Genomic DNA, 8,267 nt, shown 5'->3' with positions numbered 1-8,267 from the left:
CAAAGCAGCTTGGTTTAAAACATGTCATGCCAAAAAAGCAACAACAACACAAGCAATTGCAGAAAATCTGCAACCACAAAAACTCACCAAAAGCTCATGGTGGGAACAAAGCCTAAAAAGCCTTTGACAAAGAGGCCAACCTGAGAGATCTCTTCAGAGTGATGTGAGCAGCAGGTCACGAAAGTGTATTTGTATATTTCATAAAAGACCACTAACTTAATTAAGACCCAAGACGAGACTATATACAACGCCTAAATTCCCATGATAAGTATTTTGTACCTTTTTTGATGTTGCAGATTTTCTGAACCATTTCTACACCAATTAGCCAAGTTATGTTACTTACATGCTTTATCAACTTTTCAGCTGCGGTTTTTGTCTCCTTGTCATGTTTTAAATAAAACAAAATACACCACCAGAACTATAATCAGTAAATAAATAGGTCACTAGAACCACCCTCAGAACATTAATGTATCACCAGAGTCTCAATCAGTAGATGACTACATCACGAGTACCTGTACCACGTCACCAGAACCACCATCACTACATGAATACATCACCAAGCTTAGTACAGCAATCAATTGTAATGTAAAGTCAGGCACATATACATTTGTATCTCATGAACCTACAACTCCCAGTATGTCCTTAAGAATAGTAAAGGAGATGCTGGGAGTTATCGGGTTTTATCAGACTGCGGACCGTACAGGAAACGCAATACTGATGAGATGTAGTCAGTATCATATCAACAAGTAAACATTTACATCCAGGTATCTTATACAGTAGGTGACATCCGAGTTGTTTTTTCTTTTCATCTCCATCCAGTACTGACGACACGATGACTTTTCACATCTACAGCTCATCTCTCCAGATTCCCTTTTCTCCAGTCTTCTGCAGCACATTCCAACAGAGTGCCCTTAAAAATAAGAGTGTTATTATAATGCCCACTGCATAAAAATATCTGTCCTGCTATGCCCTAAATAAGCCTCCACACTGTGTGAATTAATGATCTATAACCACTCCACTGTCTGCCTTTATCAGATGTAACTGCCACACCGTCCGCCTTTATGAACCACTGCCTACACCATGGCTGTCCCCGCTCCACTGTTTTAACTTATACTCTATAGATCTCCACACTTTCTCCCCGACATGCTAACCTCTCTACATACTGTGCCCCCATTTCACGATGCCCCCTCTCCATATCCATTCTGTGCTCCATTTTTACACTATGCCCTCATGCTTGCCACCATGTTTTCTCCAAACTGTACTCCGCCCCCCTACAAAGTATTATAGTCACCACAGCAGCCCAAGTAGTATATCCACAAAACTCACCTAGTATACACCACAGCCCCCCAAGCAGTATGTCTACCATAGCTCCCCAATATACAGTATGATACCCACCACAGCCCCCTATATAGTAAGATGTCCCTCACAATCCCTATGTAGTATGATGCCCCCCACAGCCCACTATACAACATGATGCCCTCCAAATATCGTATATAGTATGATGTTCCCACAGCAAAGGTATAGTGTTCCCCACAGCCCCTCTTGCTATGTCCCCATTGACAGACCCACAGCCAGCCCCATGTATATATGTCCCCAGAGGCAGCCCCACGTATACAAGTCCCCACATGCCCCAACCCCATGGCAAACGAATGTAAAATAAAAAATAAAAAAAAAGAAGCTTATACTCACCTAATCAAGGATCCTCATCCAGGGCAGCTCCGTCTCCTCTTCTGTCTTGTGCAGCAGTGGGCGCTGGACGGTGTGATGATGTCACTGCATCGTGCCATCAGACCTCCACTGCCTGCGCCGTGCAGACTGGTAGTAGCCTGCGGGAGTTCCCGGTGGAGTACGGAGCTGATCACAGCTCCTCTGCCGGCGGCGTGGCTCACAGCAATTGTATTTGTCGCGCCCCCGGTGGGGCCTTACTGTCTGGGGCAGTATATATGTATATCACGGTGGCTGGCCCAGGGCGGACTGTGCGCCAAAAAAGGGGGTTTAATAATATCAAAATAAAAGTTCGTGACGCCACCTGTGGATTCTGGTAAGAGGTTACCAGCGCTGCGACAGTCCACTGAGGCTGATGTTAGGGGCAGCTTTGATGGGACGGCTCCCCACAGGTGGAGCAGGCCTTAGGGCAGTGTAGAATGAATGGAGGTGGGTGCGCTGGGCGCTGTGGTGCAGGTATGGAACGATGGCGCAGCCGGAGTAACGGACAGAGACAGGGGGTTTTGCTTCGTTACGTTTACTGGTACAGCTGTTAGATACGGTCCAGGGTATTCTAGGTGAAGGGCGCACTTTTGGACTTCTCCCCAGTGAGCGGGTATAAGGCCTCCTGTTCCGTGTCTGTCTCTGTGTAAGCTCCTGGCCAGCCTGCAACTGTGCCTAGCTTATGTGTCCTGCTTTTACTTAACCTGTTGCTCTGAGGTGGGACCTCCGGTTGGTAACCACTTTCCCTGGACATCGGGGCCTTCGTGGTTCCTGGTCCTGTGAGTCTAGCTTCAGGTCTGCCAGGGACTTGTAGTCCTCCTGGGATTCCGGTTAACCCTACTGGGTGTGAAGGGTCCCTGTAGGCTTGACCCGGTGTCCGGTAAATATACTGGGGTGAGCCTGGTATGCTCCTCTGCCCCCTTTATCACTGCTTCTCTCCTCGCCATCGGCCACGCTCGGGGCCTTCACTACAAGGCAGCTGGCGTGCTGAGTCTTCACCGCTCTCTGAGCGTCGGCACGCTCTCCGTCTGGCTTCAGAGCTGCTGGAGGCCTAGCTTGCCTCTCACAGCAGCCTGTGTGCTGCTCACTGTCTGAGCACACTGCAACACTCATCTGACTTGGACTAAAGACTCTGACTACTCTCCAACTCAGGCTCAGACTCTGACTACTCTCTGCCTGGCTCCACCTTCCCTTTATATCCCTATCGGGGCTCCCTCTGCGGTATGAGGTGGAAGGTGGAGGTGTTTGAATGTAGTGAGGGCCTCTTGTGGAGAAATCCAGCCATGCACCCTTCTGGGTCCTGTGGCACCAAGCGCAGCAGGGCGCCACATATTCGCATCTAACAGACACAAATACGATTGTGTGCGGGGAGGGAGGGAATGGCTGGAGTGCAGGCAGAGAGGGGCTAGTGGTGTCAGTGACTGACACTGTTCCCCTGTGTGCTCGCATCCTGGCAGGCACTGTGCTGAATACCTGCAGTGCGTGTTTCAAACCAACAATGCAAATTTCTCTTGCAGGTACGCTGAGATTTAGGTGCAGATATTTCCCCATAGGTAAAAAAAACGCACATGTAATCCACATATAACTATCAATAAAGTTTTGTCAAAGCCAATTACAAATAAGTATCAAAAACAAAGCAGCTTTATTTAAAACTAGATGGTGGCCCGATTCTAACGCATCGGGTATTCTAGAATATGTATGCGGCCGACCGGGCGCAATCAGCAGAACGTTGTTTAAATTTGGCGCCAAAATCGCTGATTGGTCGCGGCCGGCAACCGCGACTAATCAGCAAAACGGTGTTTAAATTTGCCGCCCATCTCGCTGATTGGTCGCGGTGGCCGCCCGCGACCAATCAGCGTCGTATTAATGTGGGCCCGGGAGCGGCGCTGCTTGTGCGGCTCCGTATTAGCGAGGACCGGGTAGCGGCGCAGCCTGTGCGGCTCCTTCTGCTGCGAGAAGCCGGGAGATGAGCGGCTGCTCGCAGCAGAAGCATCCCGACCGGCGGCGCCGCTCCCCGGTCCTCCGTTCACACTTGCTGTCGGGAGATCAGCGGGCCAAGCGGCTGATCTTCCGACGTTAGCTGCATGGAGGTCAGCGGCGCCGGTCGGGGTAGTTGTGCTGCTAGCGCAGCTCATCTCCCCGCTGCATCGCCGCCATCTTTTTTCAGAAATCCCGCGGTGCTGATTGGCTGCTGCCGGACCAATGAGCGACGCGGGATTTCCAAGACAGACAGACAGACAGACAGACAGACAATTATATAGTAGATATGACATACCAACACAACAACGCGATAAAGACACATGCAAAAAAACACAAAAAAAAACAAAACACAAGTAATTAATTGTCTTGATAGGTGCAAAAATGGTGCAGAAAATCTGCATCAAAAAGTCACCAAAAGTTAGTTGTGTGAACATAGTCTTAGCCTTGCAAAACTGCAGTTCATAACTCTCAAAGGCTGCATTTTAGTTTCATTAAAACTAAAAAAAAATTAAATAAAATTAAACTTTTTTTTTTTTTTTTTTTTTATCCAAAACAGTACCACGTGAATGAAGCCTAAGTTTTTGACTCTGCATATTTTCACTGAGTCAAAAATGCAGCGTTTTACAGATCCAGTAAAGTGAATGGCATTTAGGCCTCATTCACACATCAGTATCATAATCACACATCAGCATGTAATCCGCACAGGACTACATCAATAAAGGTTTGTCAAAGCCAAATACCAGGATGTATCAAAAACAAAGCAGATTTATTTAAAACACACAAAGTCACAAAAAAAAGTGATAAAAACGCAATGAAAAAATTAGAAGTAATCCAATTTACTTAAGTACCGAAGTGGTGCAGAAAATCTGCATCATCAAAAAACTCATCAAAAGGTCATCATGGGAATGTAGCCACAAATCTTACTAGCCATGTCCATGGAAGCTGTATGGCAACGTGTCTAGGTCAGAATACCTCCATATATGAGGAGTCCACTGGAATTTGGCCTGATTTTCTCTAGGCCACAGCCCGACTATCAGTATTTGGTTAGTATTTTTTCTCAGGAGTGGGAGCCAAAACCAGGAGTGGGTGATAAATGCAGAATTGGTGACTTGTTTCTATTATACCTTTTCTATGATTGTTCCTCACCCGGTTTTGGCTCCCACTCCTGAGAAAAAATACTGACCGAATACTGACCAAATACTGATAGGGGGGCCGTGGCCTTAATGTCATATTCAAATGTTTTATTTTGAGCACCGTTCTCACCAATGGGGCAAGAATCACTACAGCCAAGTGTGAATATACCCCTACTGTCAGGTTCCTGCAACTGTATGAAAAATCTCTATATCATCTAGAAAAAGAAAAAAAATCTGACGATTTTTCATATGCGGTTTCATCCGTATGGCATCCATGTTATACATCAACAATTAAAAAAAATAAATAAATAAAAAATGTATAAAGGCTAAATACAGTTTGTAATTATTGCAATGGATCCTCTACAAACTGGTATCATGCAGGCATCCTTTTTTATTTTTTACATTGAGTTTAATGCTTGTAAAGTGCTGCGGAATATGTTGGTGCTATAAAAATTATTAATAATAATAATAAATATCATCCAAAAACAGAATAAACTAATAGATGCCCGTCCTTGTGAAAAATTGCCCATCTGAACTGGCTCTAATTTACCTAGGTTTTACCATGCATTATTTCACATACATGGTAAAAGGGTATGTTCACAATGATTTCACCCCCCGAGGGGAAAAAAAAAAAAAAAAAAAAAGTTTACAAAACTCTCAGAAAGCTCTTCCAATTCATTTTTATGGGAAACCCACTTTGCAGTTCATATGAGGAGTATGATAAGCTTTTTTTTCTGAAGAGGTTTTCAAAAACATTGGGTTGGAAGAAGAAAGAGTGTGTCATTTCTTTGAAGTAAATCCTGAATGAAATCTCTCCAAACTAGGCACACGTCTAATCGAAAGGCTGCAAAGAATCGGGATAAAAAGAAAAAGGTTCCAAAGAGTCATTAAAACTGCTTCAGGCGAGAGGAAAAAAAAAAGTTAAGTGGTTTCTACTGGAAAGTCTTGTGGTTTTGAACTCTTTAAACAACTCAGTGTGAATTGGGGGAAAAGAGAGTATACAGACATTACAGCAGGGGATCACAGCTGATTCTGTGAGGTAAAACATTGTTTAAAAAATAAATAAAACATTTCCCTGTTTTATTTATCTCCCAAAAAGAATCAGCTGTGATCCCCTGCTGTAATGTCTGTATACTCTTTTGCTTCCTTCCCTCTCCAGGAGCTGTGGTATGATCAGATCATGTCCCTGTACGGTCAGACACAGCCATTACACAGTACACAGCAGGGGCACATTTATAAGATTATCTCAGCACAGGAACAGTTTATACAATCACATCCAATTGTGGAACTTATTATTATTCCAAGATCTATTGAATAAAATGAACTTTTGTTTGTGGGAAAACCCCTTTAACTGAAACTCAATATACATGCGGCCATGCCTGAAGCAGCCGTGGGAAGCACAGAGTCATCCTTCTGCATATACACATGTATAATTCAAGTGATACAATGAAAGCAGTTACTTGTGTTACATGTGCCGGCTTTGTACTTGCCTTTGTCTCTAGAAACAGATGTGTTTAGAAGTTCCTAATTGACCATGACTGAGCCTTGTGTTCTACAGCCACCAAAACATTCCTCTATATTACACCCCTCTAGATCACCACCGCTACTGCGGCATCCATATCTGTGTTTAAAAAGAAATACGAGAACAAAAAATCTCCCAACCTTATGAGAATCAGCTTCTTTCATTAATTCCCTGGTCAGTCCTACCCTCTATCTGCAAGGCACCTCCTGCTTCTGAATGTGAGCATTAGGCCACAGCCCCACTATCAGTATTTGATCAGTATTCGGTCAGTATTTTTCTCAGGAGTGGGAGCCAAAACCAGGAGTGGGTGATAAATGCAGAATTGGTGACTTGTTTCTATTATACCTTTTCTCTGATTGTTCCTCTCCTGGTTTTGGCTCCCACTCCTCATACTTTGGATGGGTTTTTTGGAGTAAAGCTACTTGCTTTTTTTTTTTTTTTAATGAATTTGGAGCAACTCCTCTCCGGCACGCACCTCTGTGCGCCTCGTCAGAAATGTAAGGACTGGCGGAGTATTTCTGACATAAGAAACGCCAACAGTTTGGATGAACTTGACGATCGTGCGTTGGCAACCCTTGTGCTGACTCTTCCCTAGCTTCGCCCATTTTGGTGGAGTTGAATCTTACAGGCTCTTCAAAGTGTTTTTTCGACAGTATCACGGCATAAAAGCTTTGAGGAATCGTCCCCGATGAGTTATTCACGCTGAGTATTTTCGCTTCTTCAAAAATGCAGCGTCTTACAGCCCCAGCAAAGTATATGGGATTTATAGAGATCTCCTGCCCACTGCGCTTTTTCTTTACTCAGTGTAGAGACAAAAAAATGCAGCAATAAAAACACATATAGAAAAACGCACTCAAGAACACAATGAAAAAATGCAAGTAACCTAATTAATTAATAAGTGCAGAAAATCAAAGACTCACCGAAATCTCATAATGGGAGCCTACGTTTCCATGATGAGCTTTCGAGTTTTTGATGAAAATTTTCCGCACCTATTAAGTAACTTGCGTTTTTTCATTGCATGTTTTACTTCTTTTTTTAATATGCATTATCTCATTTTTTACACTAGTTTATGTCTATTTTTTGGTATTTGGCTTTGACAAAAACAGTCCTGTGCGGATTACATGTGTTTTTCTACCTGCAGATTTTCTGCATCTAATGTAATTCTTTGGGGAAAATCCACACACAAAATGTAGCCGCAAAAAATAATGTCATGGTTGCAGAGTTCAAAAACACGAATAGAACACGTACGTGACTCATCAGTGTCTGAATGAGGCCTAAAGATGCAATTTTTATGGGAGCTATAAGTGTATTTCACCTCTGCGCTCTGTCTCGCTGAGCGTCCTATGAAGCTCCAGTCTTTCAGCTTGTACTGCTCACCTTAATATTTCTCTGCTGCCATCTTGTGGATTGTTTTGTGTACTTTCCAGGCTTAGTCAATAAATATACAGTATGCGGACCTATATATATATATTTATTTAAGTGGAGTAAAGTTCCATTATTTTTATATATATATATATTTCTCCCGTACGAGAAAAACTGACCAATTATTTTGATAAGGCCCCCTGGGTCACGGGAGCAATGTTTCTCTCTGAGAATCGGATCAATTATGTTATTGTTATTACAAGCTCTCAGAGTTTGATCAGAGTGTGATCAATTTTTCTCGCGGAGAAAAAAAAAATAGTTTCTCTACTTTTTGCATTCTGCTTGTGAAAATCAGACCGCACTTGGATGTCATCAGAGTGCAGTCCAATTTTTTCATGGACTCATAGACTAGCAATGCCGATTTTGATCAGAGCCTCGGATCAAGATCGGACACTTCTCCGGATTTCCCGCAGACCGCTCGGTCAGAAAAAAACAGACATGTGAATGGCCCCATAGACTATCACAGGTCTGAGTACTATCCATGAAAACGGACATCTAAATGA

The sequence above is a fragment of the Phyllobates terribilis genome, unplaced genomic scaffold, assembly GCF_046119375.1.
Source record: "Phyllobates terribilis strain yellow unplaced genomic scaffold, ASM4611937v1 Scaffold_7__3_contigs__length_470593459, whole genome shotgun sequence".
Taxonomy (NCBI): Eukaryota; Metazoa; Chordata; class Amphibia; order Anura; family Dendrobatidae; genus Phyllobates; species Phyllobates terribilis.
The sequence above is the reverse complement of the archived record's forward strand: the minus strand, read 5'-3'. Positions refer to the sequence as shown.